Source organism: Macaca fascicularis, chromosome 5 (assembly GCF_037993035.2).
Source record: "Macaca fascicularis isolate 582-1 chromosome 5, T2T-MFA8v1.1".
In the NCBI taxonomy this organism is placed as follows: Eukaryota; Metazoa; Chordata; class Mammalia; order Primates; family Cercopithecidae; genus Macaca; species Macaca fascicularis.
The window spans coordinates 24616747-24640055 of record NC_088379.1 but is presented as its reverse complement, the minus strand read 5'-3'; the positions used below and the strand labels follow the sequence as shown (position 1 = coordinate 24640055).

The 23309-nt window shown below is 45.1% G+C and overlaps 1 pseudogene; it reads right to left on the bottom strand.

The window, feature by feature from the left end:
- Positions 1-18076: 18076 nt before the first annotated feature.
- On the bottom strand, positions 18077-19484 carry LOC102137109 (inositol-3-phosphate synthase 1-like; annotated as a pseudogene).
- Positions 19485-23309: the final 3825 nt, after the last annotated feature.

Genomic DNA, 23309 nt, shown 5'->3' with positions numbered 1-23309 from the left:
ATCCACAAGAAGTGAGATGACTGGGCCTCGGGACCTTGGCCAATTTCATTGAGAAGGGTGAGTAATCATTCCTTTGGACTGGGACCAGTATCGACTGGAAGGCTGACTCTGACATTTACTAGAGGTGTGACCTTGAGCAAGCGGCTTTCTCTCTGAGACTTCCTTTCCTAATGAGTGAAATGGAGGTGTTAGTATCCCCATCTGTGGGGTCCTTGCTGAGGATGAAAGCATGAACACACTGTAAGCAGTTAGCTGCTGCGGATTCCTCCCCTGTGCTCTTGTGCCCACCCCACTCCTAGCCTTTATTAAACTAAAAGCTGCTTCCTTGAAACCTTCACCTTTTGACACTGCTTAGATCCTATATTCGTTTGCTAGGACTGCTGTGACAAAGGACAACAAAGTGGGTGGCTTAAACAACAGAAATGCATCGTCTCAGTTCTGGAGGCTAGAAGTTCAAAATCAAAGTGGTAGCAGGGCCGGTTCCTTCCAAGGACTGTGAAGGAGAATCTGTTCCAGGCCTTTCTCCCAGTTTCTGGTAACCTCAGACACTCTTTGTAGATGACATTCCTTTTCCCTGTGGCTTTGTAGCATCTTTATCTTGACTGCCTCATCTGTCTCAGTGTCTGAATTTCCCCCCTTTATGAGGGCACCAGTCAGTAGATTAGGACCCCCTTTAGTGACCTCATCCTAATCATCTGCAAAGACCCTATTTCAAATTAGATCACATTTACAGGCAGTGGGGAGTTAGGACTTCAATCTCTCTCTCTCTCTCCCTTTTTTTTTCTTTTTTTTTTTTCTGAGACAGGGTTTCATTCTGTTACTCAGGCTGGAGTGCAGTGGCACGATCTTGACTCACTGCAACCACCGACCGACTTCTGGGCTCAAGTGATCCTCCACCTTGGTCTCCTGAGTAGCTGGGACCACAGGCATGTGCCACCACACCTGGCTAATTTTTTGTATTTTTGGTGGAGATGGTGTTTCACCATGTTGCTCAGGCTGGTCTCCCGACCTCAAGTGATCCACCTGCCTTGGGCTCCCAAAGTGCTGGGATTATAGGCATGAGCCACTGCACCCAGCCCGGGACTTCAACATCTTGTTGGGGGACACAATTTGACCCATAGCATGCCTTAAGAATTATGCCCAAGAAGTCGCCGTCCTGCTCCAAACCTCAGTACTTGGAACACCTGGACACAGGCATTATGTCTCCTGTTAGTCTCCCCACCCAGTTTCTGGAGAGATCTTTCTTATGGTTAGATCTCTATAGGATCTCTTTTTAAACACCAGTCCCAGGGCACAACAGGTTTCCCCATAGGCAGCCCATCCACCAGGCAACATGAGGGATCTACCACTTCCCAGGAATGAAAAATTTTTGTTCAATTAATGCAGGCAATCAAGCTGGTTTCCCCAGCCTATCCATGCAGTTGAATTTTTGAACTTGGGTACAAGAGTTTACATTTAAGGCTAGGTGCAGTGGCTCATGCCTGTAATCCCAGCACTTTGGGAGGCCGAGGCGGGCAGATCACTTGAGCCCAGGAGTTTGAGACCAGTCTGGCCAACATGGCGAAACCCTATCTCTACTAAAAATACAAAAATTAGCTGGGTGTGGTGGCTATGACTGTAATCCCAGCCATGCAGGAGGCTGAGGCAGGAGAATCACTTGAATCCGGGAGGTGGAGGTTGCAGTGAGCCAAGATCGCGCCACTGCACTCCAGCCTGGGCAGCAGAGCGAGACCTTGTCTCAAAAAAAAAAAAAAAGAAAGAAAAAAAAGAAAGAAAGAAAGAGTTTACATTTAAAATTGGTTGGTTAGAATAGAATCTAATGATCCCAAAAAGTTTTTGTTTTGTTTTGCTTTGTTATTGTTTCTGTTTTTTAATTGAGACAGAGTCTTGCTCTGTTGCCCAGGTTGGAATGCAATGGCGCGAACTTGGCTTCCCAGATCCTCCGCCTCCTGGGTTCAAGCGATTCTTGTGCCTCAACTTCCCAAGTAGCTGGGATTACAGGAGCCTGCCACCATGCCCAGCTAATTTTTTGTATTTTCAGTAGAGACCTGGTTTCGCCATGTTGGCCAGGCTGGTCTCGAACTCTTGACCTCAGGTGATCCACCCGCCTCGGCCTCCCAAAGTGCCGGAATTATAGGCGTGAGCCACCACAACCAGCCTCAAAGAGTTTTAAATCTGCATTTCATCATCTGCTATGTCCCCCATCCCTCTCAATGTTGTTTCATCTGAGGGTGGCATCAGTATACCTTTCCTGCCCTCCTCTTATTGTGACCAAGCGAGTTACAGAGAAATGTCACACTTTGAGACAAATTAAAGAGGCCTTTATTAGCCGGCAACCGAGAGGCAGCTAACGCTCAAACTTCTCTCAGTCCCGAGGAAGGGGCTAGTTTTGTTTTTATACTGTGGTCTAAATAGAGGAGGGGGTTTTTAGCTGAAGTAATTTTTACAGAAGCAGAACTGGCAAAAAGTTAAAAAATTAATTGGTTACAAATGCAGTTACAAAAAAAAAAAAAAAAAAAAAAAAAAAACAGTTCCAGGTGCAGGGGCTTAAACTATCACAAAGAGATAAATGCAGGGGGTTTGGGTGCCATCCACCATGCGCGTCCCCAGGAGCAGATGGTGCAGCTTGCCTCAATATCTTTTCAGTTGGTGCATTCCTGAATGTGCTTTGAGTCAGTTTACACTAGTTATGCCATAAGAGAGAGAGGTGAAAGGGGGCTGCAAATAAAGAAACTAAAATGGAGTCTGTTCGGCTCTCTCTCTGCTAGGATAGAGTCACTCAGTTTAAAACAAGGTAGGGTATCACACTCTTTAAGTCATCAAGAAGAATATTGGGAGTATGCAACCCCACAAAGAGGGTGACATCTCTGCAATGGGACAAAAAACCTTTTATTCTTTTTATATAGAAAGCACAGATATGCATACAGTCCATAAACAGATTGATGGTATATCATCTGTGGTGTTAAAATTTCATAAGGGAGGTGGGTATTCAGGAAAAACAATAAGGGTCCTCAGGGGAATGATAATTTTTTAAAGTTTGAGAAAAGTAATCTAGAGGATAAAGCTCTGGACCAGTATGACATGAGTCTGCTGGACATCTCCCCAGAGCTGCCGAACCCCTCAAATGACATGGCTCTAGCTGCAGCAGGGCCTTCGGCTCCATCAGGGCCAGCCGACCATTTTCAGATAGGTAGGGATGCAGGAAAGTTTTCTTTTGTTTTGTTTTGTTTTGTTTTTTTTTGTTTTTTTGAGATGGAGTCTTGCTCTATCGCCCAGGCTGCAATGTGGTGGCAAAATCTTGGTTCACTGCAACCTGTGCTTCCTGGGTTTAAGCAATTATCGTGCCTCAGCCTCCCAGGTAGCTGGGACTACAGGTGCACACCACCCACACCTGGCTAATTTTTGTATTTTTAGTAGAGACGAGGTTTCACCACGTTGGCCAGGCTGGCAGAAATGTTTTCATAAACACTAAGACGTTGTGCAACAATGCCTCCAACAACCAAGAGGGCACAGCGATCAACGATCAATTCACTCGAGCTCTAAATGGGCATTAAATCATTATCAATTCATGCACGCATTCATTGATTCGACAAATTTGAGTGTTCTAGGAGCTGGGGGTACAACAATGAACAAAATAGATTTTTTTAAAAGGTTCCCACTTTCATGGAGCTTACAGTCTAGAAAAGGTTGAGATTTGGGGAAGACAGAAAATAAACAAAAACTAAATTGTATTGTCAGATGGAGATGAAGTGCCAGTAAGGGAAAAAAAGCCTCTTAAAAGCTGTGGTCTGCAGGGTTTTTAGGGAGGTAAGACCATTCTGTATGACATAGTAGTGACAGATACATGTCATATTGCATTTGTCAAGACCCACAGAGCCAAGCAACATAAAAAGTGAAACCTCATGTAAACTATGAGCTGTAGTTAATAATGTATCAGTATTAGTCCATTAAGTGTAACAAATGTACCACATTAATGGAAGATGTTAATAATGGAAGAAACCGTTAGGAGCTGCAGGGGAGATGGGGAGGGTATGTTGAACTCTGTACTATCTGCTCAATTATTCTGTAAATCTAATACTGTACTACATAAATAAAGCCTAGTAATTTTTTTAATGCTATAGTCTGAGCCCATGCAAAAAAAAAAAAAAAAAAAAACCAGAAAAGAAAGGGCACTACTGGTATGTTTGGAATCAGAAAATTTGGCAAGAAGAGAGTTGAAAGGGGTATGTGTATGGGCGAAACTGACTTTGGCCAGGTGAAATGAATCCGTGTGCCAATAGGAGTCAGGTGAAATAGTGCAACTAGGAAGAAACAAGAGGAAATTGATTCCAAAAGATGCTGTGGAACAATGAGAGCAGAAGAGCTCACAGAAGCAGCACATAGCAGTTTTGAAAAGAGCTTTAATAATAAAATATAGCAGCCACAACTACACAAGGAGGAGAAAAGAAAGAAGTCAAGCTGTGATCAATTTTAAAGGGAAGTTCTGTGCTGGAAACAGGGGCGATGGTAATCAATGCACATAGCAGAATTTAGGAATTAGGAGTGGAGAGGAAATTACATGCAATTTTTACCCTTCTCCCAGACACGATTTCTAGCTTATAATTAATTAGAATTAGTTTTCTGAGTCTTCCCAGCTATACCGAACTGTGAGAAATAATAATGAAGAAAAGGAACATTTCATTATACCTAGATTAATTCATCACAGGAGTCTAAACAGCTGACAAATTTTTCATTGCAGGGACTTGAAAGGCCACACACTTGCAATAACAGAAGACTTGTGAGGAAAGGAATCAGACCTATGGGTAAGCTAAAGGCAGGAGTGACTTTATCAATCCATAAGCAGCACAAGTGAACATTAAGTCTCTATGCCCTATGTATCCCAGAAAAGCCCTAGGGACTGTCAGTTACATAAGAGGGGCACAACCCTGCCCCTGCCCTCAGGGGGATTATAGTCTTATTGGAAAGACTAGACTTGCTCACCTGAAATACAGAGAATAAAGGTGAATAAAATAGTGTTTCACTGAACAGATAGAAGAGAGTGAGTGCTATGGACTGCAGGTGTGTGTCCCCTGCAAATTTGTATGTTAAAGCCCTAGTCCCCACTGTGTTCCGTATTTGGAGCTGAGGCCTTTGGGAGGTAATTAATGTCAGGTGAGGGAAGAGGGTGAGTGCCCTCATGATGGGATTAGTGCCTTTGTAAGGAGATAAAGGGACTAGTGCATGCTCTTTCTCTCTCTGTCTCTCTGTCTCTCTCTCTCTCTCTGCCATGTTAGGATACAGCAAGGTGTCTTTCTGCAAACTAAGAAGAGAAACTTCTCCAGGAACCCCAACAGTTGGCACCTTGATCTTGGACTTTTCAGTCTTCAGAACTGTGAGGAAATGTCTGTTGTTAAAACCACCCAGTCCATGGTGTTTTTGCTGCAGCAGCCGAAACTATAGCTCAAAATAAAAAGGGAGGTCAGATTATGTGGGCTAAACTATGGTTCTACTTTCTCTCCAACAAGAGAAAGTGAACAAAGAATAGAGACTTCAGGAGGTGAGGACTACTGCAGCGACTATGGTCCTTTGGTCGAGGAACCCAACGACAACATTGAGATAGAGACACCAACCAGATCAGCAGTTCTCAAATGAGAGAGGCAACCTCACATCACCCCCAACCCCAATATACTTCTGCTCTCCCTGCCGTTAGCCAAGTCTTCCCTTCTGCCCAGAGAGCCCTCAGCCTTCTCTGTGCTCTACACAACCTTTGAAACCAAGTTCAAGTTCCAACTCTTTGGCAAAGCCTAACATTGATCTCATCTTTCTCAGAATTCCATCAATACACATGATGTATACCATTTGCTTACTATCCTCATATGAAACGTGGTGTGACAGGCAGCAATGAATTTGCAGTAATATCTGGATTCCATTGGAGAGTCACTTCTCACTAGCTATGTTAACCTGAGTGGATTATTTAGCATCCCCAAGCCTCAGTTTCCTGATTTACAAAATGGGAAAAATGAGAGGATTCAAAGCCTCTATCCTGAGGACAAAGAGCAATGGGAACTCGCATATATTAGTGGTTGGGTGTAAATTGATCCAAGCCCTTTGAAAACCATTTGCTAGTGTCTCCTAAAGTTAAATCTATGCCTATTCTATGAGCTAGCAATTCCACTCCTAGATGTATAACCAATAGTAATAAGTGCTTAAGGCTGGGCGCGGTGGCTCACACCTGTAATCCCAGCATTTTGGGAGGCCAAGGCAGGTGGATCACCTGAGGTCGGGAGTTCGAGACCAGACTGACCAACATGGAGAAACCCAGTCTCTACTAAAAATACAAAATTAGCCAGGCGTGGTGGCACACACCTGTAATCCCAGTTACTCAGGAGGCTGAAGCAGGAGAATCGCTTGAACTTGGGAGGTGGAGGTTGTGGTGAGCTGAGATTGCGCCACTGAACTTCAGCCTGGGCAACAAGAGCAAGACTCTGTCTCAAAAAGAAAAAGAAAAAAGAAAGAAATGAATGCTTAACGAAGGTGCCAAGAACATACACTGGGGAAAGGACAGTCTCTTCAAGATATGGTGCTGGGAAAACTGGATATTCATATACAGAAGAATGAAACTAGACCCCTATCTCTCACCATACGCAAAAATCAAATCAAAATAGATTAAAATGGATCAAATACTTAAACCTAAGACCTCAAACTATGAAACTACTACAAGAAAACTTTGGGCACATCAAGTTAAAAAGCTTATGCTCAGTAAAGGAAACAATCAACAAAGTGAAGAGACAACCCACAAAATGGGAGAAAATATTTGCAAACTACCCATCTGACAAGGAACCAGAATATATAAGAAGCAATGCTATAGGAAAATATCTGATTTTAAAAAAATTTTTAAATTGAAAAATTAAAAAAAAATTAAAAATCTAATTTAAAAAATCTAATTTAAAAATGGGCAAAAGATCTGAACAGACGTTTCTGAAAAGAAGTCATACAAATGGCAAACAGGCATATGAAAAAATGCTCAACATCATTGATCATCAGATAAATGCAAATCAAAACTACAATGAGATACCGTCTCCAGTTAAAATGGCTTTTATGCAAAAGACAGGCAGTAACAAGTACTGGCGAGGATGTGGAGAAAGGGGAACCCTTGTACACTATTGGTGGGAATGTCAGTTAGTACAACCACTATAGAGAACAGTTTGCAGGTTCCTCAAAAAACTAAAACTAGAACTACCTTATAATCCAGCAATCTCACTGCTAGGTATGTACCAAAGAGTAAGAAAATAAGTATATCGAAGAGATACCTGCACTCCCATGTTTATTGCAGCACTGTTCACAACAGGCAAGATTTGGAAGCAATCTAAGTGTCCATCAATAAACAGGTGGATAAAGAAAATGTGGTATGCATACACAAATGAGTACTATTCAACCATATGAAAGAATGATGTCCTGTCATTTGCAACAACATGGATGGAACTGGAGGTCATTACGTTAAGTGAAATAAACCAGACAAAAAAGGGCAAATTTCACCTGTTCTCACTTATTTGTGGGAGCCAAAAATGAAAACAAGTGAGATAGAGAATAGAAGGATGAGTGCCAGAGGCTGGGAAGGGTAGTGGGGGGTGAGGAGTGGGGATGGTTAATGGGTACAAAAATATAATTACATAGAACGAATGAGGTCTAGTAGTTGATAGCACAACAGGGTGACAGAGTCAACAACAATTTACTGCACATTTTAAAATAACTACTTGGGTGGAGTGGCTTATGCCTGTAATCCCAGCACTTTGGGAGGCAGAGGTGGGCGGATTGCTTGAGCTCAGGAATTCGAGACCAGCCTGGGCAACATAGTGAAATCTCATCTCAGCTAATTTTTAAGTTTTTCTGTAGAGCTGAGGTCTCACCATGTTGTCCAGGCTGGTCTTGAGCTCCTGGGCTCAAGTGATCCTCCCACCTTGGCCTCCCAAGGTGCTAGGATTACAGGTGTAAGTCACTGCGCCTGGCCTATTTCAACTTCAAAAAGTAAATAAAAAGGGAAAAGAGCATCTGGCCTTAGCCAGAATGTGGATCCTCAAAATATGTACCCATGATGGCCAAAGGGGAGGGATGGTCAGTGGCCAGGGGTGGGAGAGGAGCGGGGAGCTGCCTGCCTGGCTCCTTCAAGTCCCAGCAGCATGGAGTCAGAAGCCACCCTCCCACCTCCACCCCAACCTTGATATGGTGCTGGATCTTAGAAATGCGAAGATCCATATGACACGTTTCCTTCCCATGAGGAGCTCACAGTTGTCCACTGTGGCTGATTCAACCTTAAAAGGTCCATAGAATCCCAGTACTCCCCGCTGCCTGACACCCATCGTCATTCTCCAGGTTTGTTCAGCAACCTCCTACCTAACCTGCCACTCTTGGGGAGCCGCTGCACTGCCACCACTGACTTGCTGCAAAATGCTTGTAACCACACTGCCTCCTGCTTCAAGCCTCCTTTGCCTCCTCCCACCAAGTTTGAACTGCTCAGGATGGCACAGGATGGCTCCCAGCCACTGTGTCTGCCCCGTTTCCCTCTGCTCTCCTCCCAGCCCCGAGTAGCCCCTCTTTATCTCCACGCCTCTCTCCACAACGTTCAGCCCTTGCATCCCCCTCTTATCCTCCTGGGCCTTTGGCCTCTTTTCCAACCTCCCAAACACCCTGGGAGACATCTCCCTGACCAAGGGCTCTATCACTTGAGGTCTGGAATCACTGGAGGGAGGCCAGACACCATGGGAGGCTCCTCTCAAGTTATTTAATAAACTTTCAGGCCAGGAGTGGTGGCTCATGTCTGTAATCCCAGCACTTTGGGAGGCCAAGGCAGGTGGATCACAAAGTCAGGAGTTCGAGACCAGCCTGGCCAACATGATGAAACCTCATCTCCACCAAAAATACAAAAATTAGCCGGGCGTGGTGGCATATGCCTATAATATCTGCTACTCAAGAGGTTGAGGCAGGCGGAGGTTGCAGTGAGCCGAGATCACGCCACTGCACTCTAGCCTGGGTGATAGAGCAAGACTATTCTCAGAAAAAAAAAAGAAAAACAAAACACAAACTTTCATTGTTTTTCTTCTGCTTTTTCTAAAATACACACACATATTTTAGATTATTCAGAGGCCAAAAGAAGAAATCAGAAGTCACATTTCACCATCCAGATATCATAACTGTTAACGTTCAGGTAACCAGAATGGCAATGACAATGATCCAGGGTCACTGTCTCTTGGCTGTAGTTTCTTATGGCCACCTTAAGATGACAGTTGTCCACTCTTTGCTCTGTCTATGCTTTTTCAAAAAAGGGGATTATAGTGAGCATTGTTTTTTGTAAATTGCTTTCTCTCCCGAAGTATACATAGTAGTTGTTTGGTTCAAGGGCAGAAGAGTGTGTAGCAGATGTTCAATCCAGTCAGATCTAGAAACTCAAGCCATTTAAAAAATACAGCTAATAGCAAATTATGCAAGAAAATATGTTTCAAGGGCATTTCAAGAACAATGAGTACTTTCTCAAGACAGACAGACAGAGAGAGGAGGTCAAATTCATTTAGGTTTTCAGCTTGGGCTTGGTGGTACATGCCTGTAGTCCCAGCTACTCGGGAGGCTGAGGCAAGATAATCATTTGAACCTGGGAGGTGGAGGTTGCAATGAGCCGAGATCCCACCACTGCACTCCATCCTGGTTGACAGAGCAAGACTCTGTCTCAAAAAAAAAAAAAAAAAGAAAGAAAGAAAGAAAAAAGAAAATATTTGAATAAATATATTACACTGACATGTAAGTATATTTAAAATTTTTGAACTGAAGTAATTCATTGACGTGTTAATGTGTAACATTAGGAATAATGTTTTCGACCAGGCGTGGTACCTCACACCTATAATCCCAGCACTCTGGGAGACCGAGATGGGCAGATCATTTGAGGCCAGGAGTTCGAGACCAGCCTGGCCAACTGGTGAAACCCCGCCCCTACTAAAAATACAAAAATTAGACAGGTGTGGTGGCAGGTGCCTGTAATCCCAGCTACTCAGGCAGCTGAAGCAGCAGAACCGCCTGACCTGGGAGGCAGAGGTTGCAGTGGGCAGAGATCATGCCACTGCACACTGCACTGCAGCCTGAGCCACAGAGTGAGACTCCATCTCCAAAGAAAAAAAAACGGGAAAAAAAGAAATTATGTTTTCGCCCTACATGTGAGCTACAATAATGATATCTTATGTAATGCAATGATTAATGTGAAATGCAGTTTAGCAAAACAGTAAACTGTGTTCATAGAAAAATATTATACATTCTTCATTTTTTAAATTAAAATTAAAAATTCTGGCCGGGTGTGGTGGCTCACGCCTGTAATCCCAGCACTTTGGGAGGCTGAGGTGGGCAGCTCATGAGGTCAGGAGTTCAAGACCAGCCTGGCCAACATGGTGAAACCCCATCTCTACTAAAAATACAAAAATTAGCAGGGCATGGTGGCATGCACCTGTAATCCTAGCTGCTCAGGAGGCTGAGGCAGGAGAATTGCTTGAACCCGGGAGATGGAGGTTGCGGTGACCTGAGATCACACCATTGCACTCCAGCCTGGGAGACAGAGCCAGATTCCGTCTCAGAAAAAAAAAAAAAAAAAATTCAGTTCTGCAGTCTCACTAGCCTCATTTCTTTTCTTTTTTCTTTTTTTTTTTTTTATTTTGAGACAGAGTCTCGCTCTGTCCACACTAGCCTTTTTCCAAGTTCTCAGTACCCATCTGTGCCTCTAGTTCGTCTACTGACCAATTATAAATCTGGGTTATGCAGTGCTGTGAACATCAGGCTAAGAAATTTTAAAAAAATTTTAAATTTTTATTTTATAGAGACAGTGTTTTGCCATGTTGCCAGGCTAGTCGTGACAGGCTAAATAATTTGACCTGTATCTTTGGCAAAGGAGGCAGTCACGCAGGTCGGCAAAGGGTGCCAGAAGGAATTCCTGTTTGGGAAGGTTGAGTGGCATTAATTTAGCTGTCCACAGGGTCAGGGAGAGCCCAGAGACCAATCAGGAGCAGGGGCAGAAATCTGGACTTGGGTTTACAAGGGTTATACAAAAATGCAGGAAGCACAGAGCAGAAGATGCATTTAGAGGGCCAGAGAGGGAAGAATCAGCTGGTCTTGGGAGATTCGGTGGTAAAGGACAGAAAGAAAAGGGAGAGTCAGTTTTGCAGTGCGAGTCACTGGAGAAGAGCGAGGGTCCTGGACCTTCAGTTTGAAGTTCATTTTCATTTGGTGCTTTTCAACTCAATATTTGTTTTTCGTGTCTGCTCCGTACTGGCCCTGTGTTGGTTTGTGGGGTACAGGGTGGTGAACCTCAAGCACTTAGCTGAGAGGGAATGAGCACGATGGTTATCCTGACTCTAGGAACTCAGCTCTCGAAGTCAATCCTGAAGGAGTAAAGACTAAAGAGTAAAATCTTAATTTTTTTTTTTTCTCTTGAGACGGGTTCTTGCTCTACCACTCAGGCCGGAGTGCAGTGGCACAGTCTCGCCTCACTGCAATCTCCGCCTCCCATGTTAAAGCCACCATGGGCCGGGCGCGGTGGCTCAAGCCTGTAATCCCAGCACTTTGGGAGGCCGAGACGGGCGGATCACGAGGTCAGGAGATCGAGACCATCCTGGCTAATATGGTGAAACCCCGTCTCTACTAAAAATACAAAAAACTAGCCGGGCGAGGTGGTGGGCGCCTGTAGTCCCAGCTACTCGGGAGGCTGAGGCAGGAGAATGGCGTAAACCCGGGAGGCGGAGCTTGCAGTGAGCTGAGATCCGGCCACTGCACTCCAGCCTGGGCGACAAAGCGAGACTCCGTCTCAAAAAAAAAAAAAGCCACCATGCCCAGCTAATTGTTTTGTACTTTTCGTAGAGATGGGGTTTCAGCATGTTCGCCAGACTGGTTTCGAACTCCTGACCACAAGTGATCCGCCCGCCTCGGCCTCCCAAAGTGCCGGGACTACAGGAGTGAGCTACCACGCCCCGCCTATTCAAATATTTTCTGCAGGCCCAGCGCGGTGGCTCACGCCTGTAATCTCAGCACTTTGGGAGGCTGAGGCGGGCAGATCAACAGGTCAGGAGATCCAGACCATCCTGGCTAACATGGTGAAACCCCCTCTCCACTAAAAATACAAAAAATTAGCCAGGCGTGGTGGCAGTCTCCTGTAGTCCCAGCTACACTGGAGGCTGAGGCAGGAGACTGGCGTGAACCCTGGAGGCGGAGCTTGCAGTGAGCCGAGATCGCACCACTGCACTCCAGCCTGGGCGACAGAGCGAGACTCCGTCTCAAACACAAACAAAACAAAACAAAACAAAAAAACAAATACTTTCTGCAGACAGTAAGAGGTAGATTGAAATACTGATTTTAATTATGATGCAATTAAATTTGTTTAGTTTAAAAAAAGTATGGGCAAATTTAGAAGTTATAAGCAAAGGCATTCTATGGATGCAGAATTGAGTGGAGATGCAGAAACTAGTACCTGAAGAGTAAAGCCAAAAAAAGATGACAAAAAGCAACTGCAATTTGCTGCAGCAATTTTTTTTTATGAGAGAAAAAATCTTATTAAAATAATAAAGTGGCCAGGTGCAGTGGCTCACGCCTGTAATCCCAGCACTTTGGGAGGCTAAGGTGGGCAGATCACGAGGTCAGGAGTTTGAGACCAGCCTGACCAACATGGAGAAACCCCATCTCTACTAAAAATACAAAATTAGCCGGGCTTGGTGGCACATGCCTGTAATCCCAGCTACTCAGGAGGCAGAGGCAGGAGAATCGTTTGAACCCGGGAGGCAGAGGTTGCCGTGAGCTGAAGTCATGCCATTGCGCTCCGGCCTGGGCAACAAGAGCAAAACTCCATCTCAAAAGAAATAAATTAATTAATTAAATAAAATAATAAAGTGGATAATATTAAGAGACATTTTCAGCATATGATAGTGGATTTGATAAGAAGTTTCCTCTCAATAGTTAAAAAAAGAATCAACAAAATCAGTTACCTAAAGGCAGATTTAACATTAAACAAAAATTTGTTGAATGTTTTTGGGTAACTTAAACATTCGACAAAAATTTGTCGAATATTTAATTTTTTTTCCTATGTGAGAATATATCAAGCAATAATGCTTATTTTATTTGACACAGGTTCTCATCCTGTCACCCAGGCTGGAGTGCAGTGGTACAATCTCGGCTCACAGCAGCCTCTTCCTACAGGGGCTCAGGTGATCCTCCCAACTCAGCCTCAAGTATAATAGCTGGAAGTATAGGCATGTGCCAACATATCCAGCTATTTTTTTTTTCTTTCCTTTCTTTTTTTTTTTTAGACATGAAGTCTCACCACATTGCCCAGGCTGGTCTCAAACTCCTGAGTCAAGGTATCTGCCCGCCTCAACTTCCCAAAGTTCTGGGATTAGGGGAGGGAGCCACTGTGCCAGGCCATCAATAATGTTTCATTTTAAAATAATTGTTAAACAAATCTAAACAGGATCTGTGCTTATAAACTTGGCCAGCTATAAAAAGACTGGAATTCTTTCACAAAAGAAAAACACTTTAAAATATATTTATTTACTTATTAGAGAGGGGGTCTCACTATGTTGCCCAGGCTGGACTCGAAGTTCCAGGCTCAAGTGATCCTCCCCACCTCAATCTCTCAAGTAGCTGGGACGACAGGCACGTGCCACAGTACTCAGTTGAAAAACACTTTTAGGTGAAAAAATGGTAAAATAAATTATTTTTTGGCAATGAAAATATTGTTAGAAAATTCTGAGGAAAAGATTTAAAAAGATACTTCACAAGAAGAGAAAGCTCTTCAATTGAGCCCTCAAATAATTGTCCATAAAATATGAAGACTTTTCTAACAATTGCAAAAACCAATCAATAATCTTGAAAAATCACAAGTACTTTAGCTTCAGATGAGTCATTTGATATAATATACACTGCGCAATTAATACATTGGTTATATTTTGTCTCAAAGGACTTCAAATTTATGAAGAAATGTCAATTCATAGCCTAAAAGAAACTAACACACGGCATGGATATTTTTAAATCTTTCATAACTGTCAAAGAAGAATTCCAGCCAGACAAGAAAAAAATTAGTCTCTTTCACCACAAATGGTAGTTCCATTATGCTGAATCAAAAATTTGGATGTATTAGAATTTTCAAATAAGAGACTAACATTTTCCTTATTGCTTATCCCATTAGGTGATATATTTTGAAAATAGTCGTGCTTAGTTTTCTGCAGCCAACTCTGTGAAAAGCATCATAGATTAACATTGTTCATTGTATTCATTCAAATGCTATGAATCATCTTCAGTTTAAGGAACAGTTGAAAGAAATAAAAGATGACAGATTTAATGATCTTGTGGTCTTTGTCAATGCTCTTTGAGTCACAGAAGAGCTTTACAAAGGGTTACTGTATTTTTAACTCCAATTCAAGATTTTCTTTAAACAAAGGGAATGCTTGGCAAATTATCCCATAATCAAAGACAAAAAATGGCAGCATGATTTATGTTTTCTCATCAAAATTACACTGCATATCTGGCCGGGTGCAGTAGCTCATGCCAATAATTCCAACATTTTGGGAGGCTGAGGGAGGCAGATGGCTGGAGCTCAGGAGTTTGAGACCAGCCGGGACAACATAGTGAAACCCTGTTTCTACCAAAAATACAAAAAATTAGCTAGGTGTGGTGGCACATGCCTGTAATCCCAGCTCCTCAGGAGGCTGAGATGGGAGGATCACTTGAGCCTGGGAGGTGGAGAGTTCAATGAGCCCAGATCGTTCCACTGCACTGCCGCCTGGGTGACAGAGCAAGACCCCATCTCAAAAAAAAAGAAAAAAGAAAAAATTACACTGCACATGGATGAACTAAACTTGAAACTCCAAGGTAAGGAAAAGTTTATTTGTTACATAGCTAGACATTTAATGAATGTTGGAACTGAAACTTTTCTTTTTTTTTTTTCTGAGACAGAGTTTCGCTCTTGTTGCCCAGGCTGGAGTACAATGGCTCCATCTCAGCTCACCGCAACCTCTGCCTCCCAGGTTCAAGCGATTCTCCTGCCTCAGCCTCCCAAGTAGCTGGGATTCCAGGCATGTGCTACCATGCCCGGCTAATTTTGTATTTTTAGTAGAGACGGGGTTTCTCCATGTTGGTCAGGCTGGTCTCAAACTCCCGACCTCAGGTAATCTGCCCGCCTCGGCCTCCCAAAGTGCTGGGATTATAGGAGTGAGCCACCACACCCGGCGAAACTGAAACTTAAAATACAAATCAATAACAATGATTTTATACTTTTTTCTAAATGAAATTAATAGGCAAGTTATTTTCATTTAATTAAAACATGTTATGTAAGTTAAGCTGCAAAGACAGAAAAAAATGTGAAGGACATGATTATCATTGATAAATTTTGAGTTATTTTTCAATTATGTAGTATGCTTCAGATTTGACTCAAGAGTTGGTTAATTTACTTAACTTGGACAGAGACAGTTTTGAAACTGATAAACTTTTGCTCCAAAGTCAAATCCTTCTAGAAAGGATGAACAAGTTTTGTCAATATGGATGCAAATATTAAGGAAAAACTGTTTTTGGTACTTTTTTTGGCTAGTGGAAAGTATTTAAGTATATCTGGAACCTCTTAGTGATGAATCTACTTTTTCAACCATAAATGTAATGAAATGTAATACAGATGAAGTATTTCCAATAAAAATTTTGCATTGAATCAAGATGTACTGTAAGTAAAAACTAAACACTAAATTTCCAAGACTTAACATGAAAAAAGTACACAAAACATCTCATTAATCAATATTTATATTAAGTACATGTTGCAATGATAATATTCTGAATGTGTTAGGTTAATTTCACTTATTCTTTTTGTTTTTTGTTTTTTTTTTTTTTTTGAGACGGAGTCTCACGCTGTTGCCCAGGCTGGAGTGCAGTGGCGCGATCTTGGCTCACTGCAAGCTCCGCCTCCTGGGTTCACGCCATTCTCCTGCCTCAGCCTCCTGAGTAGCTAGGACTATAGGCGCCCGCCACCGCGCCCAGCTAATTTTTTGTATTTTTAGTAGAGACGGGGTTTCACTGTGGTCTCGATCTCCTGACCTTGTGATCCGCCCGCCTCGGCCTCCCAAAGTGCTGGGATTACAGGCTTGAGCCACCGCGCCCGGCCCCACTTATTCTTTTAATATGGATACTAATTTTTTTTTTTTTTTTTTTTGAGACAGAGTCTCACTCTGTTGCCCAGGCTGGACTGCAGTGGCGTGATCTCGGCTCACTGCAACCTCTGCCTCCTGGGTTCAAGAAATTCTTCTGCCTCAGCCTCCTGAGTAACTGGGATTACAGGCACCTGCCACCATGCTCGGCTAATTTTTGTATTTTTAGTAGAGACAGGGTTTCACCATTTGGCCAGGCCGGTCTCGAACTCCTGACCTCAGGTGATTTGCCCACCTCAGCCTCCCAAAGTGCTGGGATTACAGGCATGAGCCACCGCACCCGGCCAGATACTACAATGTTTAAAACACACATGTAACTCACATTCTGTTCGTATTGGATAGCTCTGATAGAAAATATAACTGCCATGATAATAACACAAAGGTGCAGGACCTTGGCCTTGTTCATTGTTATATTTTCAGAGCCAAAAACTAGTACCTGGTACATTCTAGGTGCTCAGAAAATAACAACTAAATAAATGAATCTACTTGTACCTCAGTAGTATAAGGAAGAGTCAGTCACAGGAAATAGAAACCACTCCAATTATTTTAAGCAGAAAGGGATTTCAAATAGGAAATTAAGAATTTACAAACAGGTGGGCATGGTGGCTTATGCCTGTAATCCCAGCACTTTGGGAGGCCAAGGCCAGCGGATCACTTGAGGCCAGGAGTTCCAGACCACCCTAGTCAACATGGTGAAACCCCATCTCTACTAAAAATACAAAAATTAGCTGGGCATGGTGCGGGCACCTGTAGTCCCAACTACTCAGGAGGCTGAGGCAGGAGAATCTCTTGAATCGAGGAGGCAGACATTGCAGTGAGCTGAGATTGCGCCCCTGCACTGCAGCCTGGGTGGCAGAGTGAGACTCCAATTCCAAAAAAAAAAAAGAATTTACAAATATCACTGGAAGGGCTGGAGCAGCGGGCTTTAGACCGGGCCCCAGGACCAGCCTACCAGGGACGCTGCAACCACTAGGAAGGCAGGACTGCCGAAGCTGCTGGCTTCAGGACCACACCTCTTCAGCTGTTAAAACTCTGAGTATTAGATTTAGAGCCACACCACACCTGAGAGATCCAATCCAACAAAAAACAGATGAGCCTCATCCTGCCTCTCATACCCAAGAAGCTGGTACCCAGACAATGAAACATGTTCCAGTAAAACCAGCAATGATATACTATTCATGGCACCATGCACGTGCCTTCCAATTCTCATGCAAGTGTATCTGATTTATAAAACCAAAATCACACCCAAAAGCAACTACAAAGAAGCCTCTCCTACCTTCACATTTCCTTCACTGGATAAACTCTTTCATATTAAACATCCCTTCCTCCAGGAAGCCTTCCCTGACTTCCCCAAGACTATGTTAAGTTGGCATTCCATGTGCTTTATCTACATTCTTTATCAAATTTATTTATTCTAATGACAGGCTATTAGCTGCATGAGATGGGGCTGTGTCTGCTTATTCCCCATCGTATCCTCCCTACCTAGTGGTAGATGATAAATTCACATGTGTTGCATGAATTAATGAACATGAGCACAAAGATTTTTTTTTTTTTTTTTGAGACAGTCTTGCTCTGTTGCCCAGGCTGGAGTGCAGTGGCATGATCTCGGCTCACTGCAACCTCCACCTCCGGGGTTCAAGCGATTCTCCTGCCTCCGCCTCCTAAGTAGCTGGGATTACAGGCATGGGCCACCATGCCCGGATAATTTTTGTATTTTTAGTAGAGACGGGGTTTCATCATTTTGGCCAGGCTGGTCTCGAACTGCTGACCTCAAGTGATCTGCCTGCCTTGGCCTCCCAAAGTGCTGGGATTACAGGCGTGAGCCGCCGCACCCAACCGCAAAGAGCTAATTTTTTTTTTTTTTTTTTTTTTTTTTTTTTTTTTTTTTGAGAGTGGCACCGGCTTTATTGTTTTTGTGGGCGCCTGGAAAGGTTGGGTTCTGGGGTGCAGGCGGGGAAAGGCCGGGAAGTTGTGTGACCAGGGCCTCAGGTGGTGTGCATCTGGGGTTCCTCCACTTGTGGGTGTCCATTGGTATCACCGGTGCAGCCATTGGTGGCAGCGGGTCCCGGTCCTTTCTTGTTTGACACAGGGCAGGTGGCAGCCACGGGTCCGACTCGCTTGAGGCCAGGCACCGGGAGTTCCATCGTGTGCTCCTGGACCACGTGGTTCTGTGGCGGGAGCCCCACACAGGCCCTGACGATGTTCTCAATGCAGCTGCACTGGCGGAAAAGTGCATTGACCACCCGGCTGCCCAGCAGCACCAGCGGCGCCTTGAAGAGGAAGCTAAGCAGGGACAGCATGGGGTGGAAGGTCTGTGGCTCGATGTTGTCATCAGTGCAGAAGCTCACGCAGTGGCAGGGCTCGGTCAGCAGCGCCAGGTCCAGCATGACAGGGGCGGCCAGCAGCAAGTTCTCGCACATGTCGTGCAGCAACAGCGTATTGGTTGCGCCCAGTATCAGCTCGAAGGTAGACTCATCCAGCGCACGCTTGGGGTCGCCCGCATACGGCATGTACTTGATGACCACGCAGTGGTCAGGCTCCTAGCTGGGCGCGTAGAGCACTGGGTGTCTTTGCACCATGTCGTCCACCACGTTGCTCTTGGACACCTCCTCAGAGGGAACCGCGATGGTGCCGACAGGTTCTGCTGGTCTTTATTCCGCAGGTGGTTATAATTCACAGTCGACTTGGTCTTGAGGCCGGAGCCGATGAGGAAGTCCACGAGCACGGACTTGACTTTTGTCTGGCCTGACTTGAAGTCATCTCCGCCCACGTAGCCCGGCGCTGCCACGCGAGCTTAAGGGCTCCGGACACCAGGGTTTTCTGTGGGGACCCACTGAGGAAGGCAGAGCCCTCCAGGATGCTGGCCACGGCAAAGAGCGTGGAGGGCGACACCTCCAGGCCAAGCTCGATGGTGCGCAGCAGGTTCTCGGCCGTGTCGTTGAGACCTGGGACCACCTCACAGAAAGAAGCACTCTGTGTTCGCCGTTTCACAGCGCGATGACTTTGTCCAGCCCTGAGCTAGACCGGAAGTCTCGAATGTCTCTGCGGATCTGCCCCAGCCGCTGCGCGCGCGTGCCCGGGATGAGGCCGTCCGCGCGCGCGCGCTCCGGTTGGCCGCGATGAACTCTGGGATGTATACCGAAGGCCGGGGCTGCAGGGCCTCCATGTGCGGCCGGAGTTGCTCCTGCAGTCCCCAATGCGGACCTTCGCGAGCCGCATCGCCTCTGCCAGGTTCAGCGACGAGATGTCCCAGCCATCGAACATGAGGTCGTTGGGTGCCACCATGGGCAGCAGCGGCGGAAGGGCGCGAACACCTCCTGACCCTTGGCGTCCAGGCCCGAGCTCACGGTGCCCGCCTAAGACAGCGAACCGTAGTAGTTGGCCTCCTTGCGACCCCTGCGTGTGGGCCAGGACAGACACAGTAGGTTGGCCAGCACCGCGGCGGTGAGCGTCGAGCCGTTGTTCCCACCTCAGCCGACAAGCATGACCCCTAGCCTGGGCACCTGCCGGCCAAGCGGTCCGGAAGGTGAAGCTCTGGACTTGAGGTGCACCTTGAGGACGCCGCCCTCGCTGCTGACGCGGTAGACCACGTCCGGGCTCTGCACCAAGAATTGGACGGCGGTGGCGGTCGTCAGTGCGAAGTCGGCTCAGGCAGCGGCGGTGGACAGCGCGCTAAATTCTTTACCTGAGATTATCTTTCAGTTTTAACAACCCTGTGAGTTAGACTGTATCCCCTTCATGTGATGCATGAGAAAACGGAGACTCAGACTGTGACATGCCCAAGGACATCCAGGTGAAAGAGGACTTCGATCTTGGCCCTGTCTGATTCCAAAGCATATATGGTAACCACAGCACTATGTTGCCTGGGTTCAAGACCTGGACTTGACACTTGTCCTGGGACAAGTTGCTAATCTTTCTATGCCTTAGTTTTCTCATCTAAAAAAATGAAGAGAGGGTAATAATGGTGAATGAGTCAATGCCAGGGAGTTTCATAAGCTGTGAAACTGTTCAAGTACCACTGTTTGTATGACCCCAGTTCTCTTCCAGGTCCCTCACGTGGGCCTGCGTGACTTGTAAAGAAGACCTGAGACCAGCCTGGGCAACATAGACCCTGTCTTTACAAAAATAACAATTAGCTGGGCGTGGTGCCTGTAGTCCCAGTTAGGAGGCTGAGGTAGGAGGTTGAGGCTGCAATGCTGAGACTACAACACTGCACTCCAACTTGGGTGACAGTGGGACCCTGTCTCAAAAAAAAAAAAGGAAAACCCAACGTCCTTACAAGCCACTCTGGCACCTTCACTCAGATTTATTGTTCATAGCACTTCCCACTACTGCCTTGTTCATTCCTTCAATTTCCTCTATATTGTTTTTCTCTCCTGCTATAGAGAAAAGCCCTGTGAGAGCAGGGGCTTCGTTTTTTTTTCACCAAAGTCTCCTAGCACCTCCAGTAGTACCTTGCATAGAGAAAGCTCTGGAAAGACATTTGCCTAATGAATAAATGAGTGATTTACATATTATTACATCTATGTGATGTATCAGTGTTAAAACCTGTTATAAGAGGAATGGAGAAAATGTATATTCATATAATGGAGTAGTACTCAGCCATGAAAAAGAGGAGCAGCTGATGCACACACAAGGAGACTGAGGCTCAAAACATGTTGAGCAAAAGAAGCCAGGCACAAAAGAGTATGCGCTACATGAGTCCACCCATGACATGCCAAGGATAGGCAAAAATCAATCTTCGTATCAGAAATAGAACAGTGGGCAGTCACCTCCAGGGCTGGGAACTGGCTAGGCAGGGCATGAGAAAATTTTCTGTAGTGATGAACCTGTTTTATCTTGATTGGAATTTAAGACAGATTTCTGTGTTTGCCGGAACTCACCAAATCTGTACATTTCAGATCTGTGCATTTCCATGTTATGTACATTTTTCTTAACAAAACAGCTGGGCATGGTGGCTCACACCTGTAAACCCAGCACTTTGGGAGGCCAAAGTGGGCAAATCACTTGGGGGTCAGGAGTACAAGACCAGCCTGGCCAATATGGTGAAACCCTGTCTCTACTAAAAATACAAAAATTAGCTGGGCGTGGTGGTGGGCGCCTATAATCCCAGCTACTCAAGAGCCTGAGGCAGGAGAATTGCTATAACTCAGGAGGCGGAGGTTGCAGTGAGCTGAGATTGCACCACTGCACTCCAGCCTGGGTGACAAAGTGAGACTCCATCTAAAAAAAAAAAACAACAAAATAACCCTATTCTTGAAAGTAGAATGGCCAGCTTCTTCTTATCAAATAATTTCAAATGAAATAGTTTGATTTAGTTCCAGTTAAGAGAGTATTTTGGAATTCTAGGTTCATTTGTTTTAGAATTTCTACCTCAGGAGGCTATTGCCACAGTCCTGAGCACATGGGCTTTACTTTGTTTTGTTTTTGAGACAGGGTCTTGCTCTGTCACCCAGGCTAGAGCACAGTGTTGTGATCTTGGCTCACTGTAGCCTCTACCTCCTGGGCTCAGGCAGTCCTCCCACCTTAGCCTCCTGAGTAGCTGGGACCAAAGTCACACACCACCACCCCTGGCTAAGTTTTTGTATTTTTTTGTAGAGATGGGGTTTCACCATGTTGCCCAGGCTGATCTCAAACTCCTGGGCTCAACCCATCCTCCCACCTCAGCCTCCCAAAGTGCTGGGATTACAGGTGCGAGCCACCACACCCGGCCTTGTTTTTTTGACAGGGTCTCACTCTGTCACCCAGGCTGGCATGATCATGGCTCACTGCAGCCTCAACCTCCTAGGCTCAAGTGATCCTCCCACCTTGGCCCTCATGCCTAGGATTACAGGCATGAGCCACCATGCCAGGCCCATGTGGGCTTTAGAGTCAGCCAGACCTGAGTCCAAACCCCACTATGTCACTTACTGGCTGCATCATCTTGGGCACCTTCTGAACCTCTCTGAGCCTCAGTTTCCTCATTTGTAAAACGGAAATAATAGCAGTGGTTACCTTTCAGGGTTTATCATAAGAACTGAGTGTATGCAAATCACTGAGCAGTGCCTGGCACATAAAAGGGTTGCATAGATGTTATACATTTACTAAGCAAATACTTTAATAAGTAGCTCCCATAGCACAGGTGATTAACAATTTGATTTGATGTGACTGGGGGATTTAATTAACTAGATGCTAAATGGATTTTCCTGAATCACTAATCCAGGAACACAGCCTCTCTGGTTTGCTGAAATGGAGCCATGCCTATGGTAATTTCTGGGAATATTGCTTATTCATAAAGGGACTTTCTCAGTACAGTGTGTGGAGAAGCCTAAAATTGAGGTAGGGAAGGAAAGCCAAAAGGCTATATTGTCTTCAATTATTCAAAAGACTGGTCTGCAAATTAAGGATTAAGTTTATTCTGTGGTTCCCTGAGGGGTGGAATTAAATCCAATAGGAGAAAATGACAGAGAACAGATTTCTACTCAGAATAAGGAAGGACATTTTGTCCATCAGAGCTTTCAAAAAAAAAGGAGGGGGGTGCTGTCTCTGAAAGTAATGAGCCTCCTGTCACTGGAGGTGACCAACCCTAGGCTGCATGAGCCCTTGGCATGAGCCCTTAAGTCCTATGTCTGTGTAGTGTTTTAGAGCTTCATATACATGCATAAGCTCGAAAGGTAGTTTATTGTCCTTATCCCCTTTTTACAGTGAAGAAATTGAGGTTTTGGGGAATATGCCCCTTGCCAGGTGTCATACAGGTGGGAGGTGGCACCATCAGGATGGGATGTCAGGTTTTTTAACTTCAACACGGGTGCTCAGTCCACTCAGGCAAGCCCCTGTGAGAGCGGTTATTCACCAATCCTGGCTCATCACTGGGTCACTGGGAATGCTTGGGAAACTTTTTTTTTTTTTTTTTTTTTTTTGAGATGGGGTCTCACTCTGTCACCCAGACTGGAGTTTAGTGGTGCCATCTCGGCTGACTGCAACCTCTGCCCCCCAGGTTCAAGTGATTCTCCTGCCTCAGTCTTCTGAATAGCTGGGATTACATACCACCAGGCCCCGCTAATTTTTGTATTTTTAGTAGAGATGGGGTCTTACCATGTTGGCCAGGCTGGTCCTGAACTCCTGACCTCAAGTGATTCGCCTGTC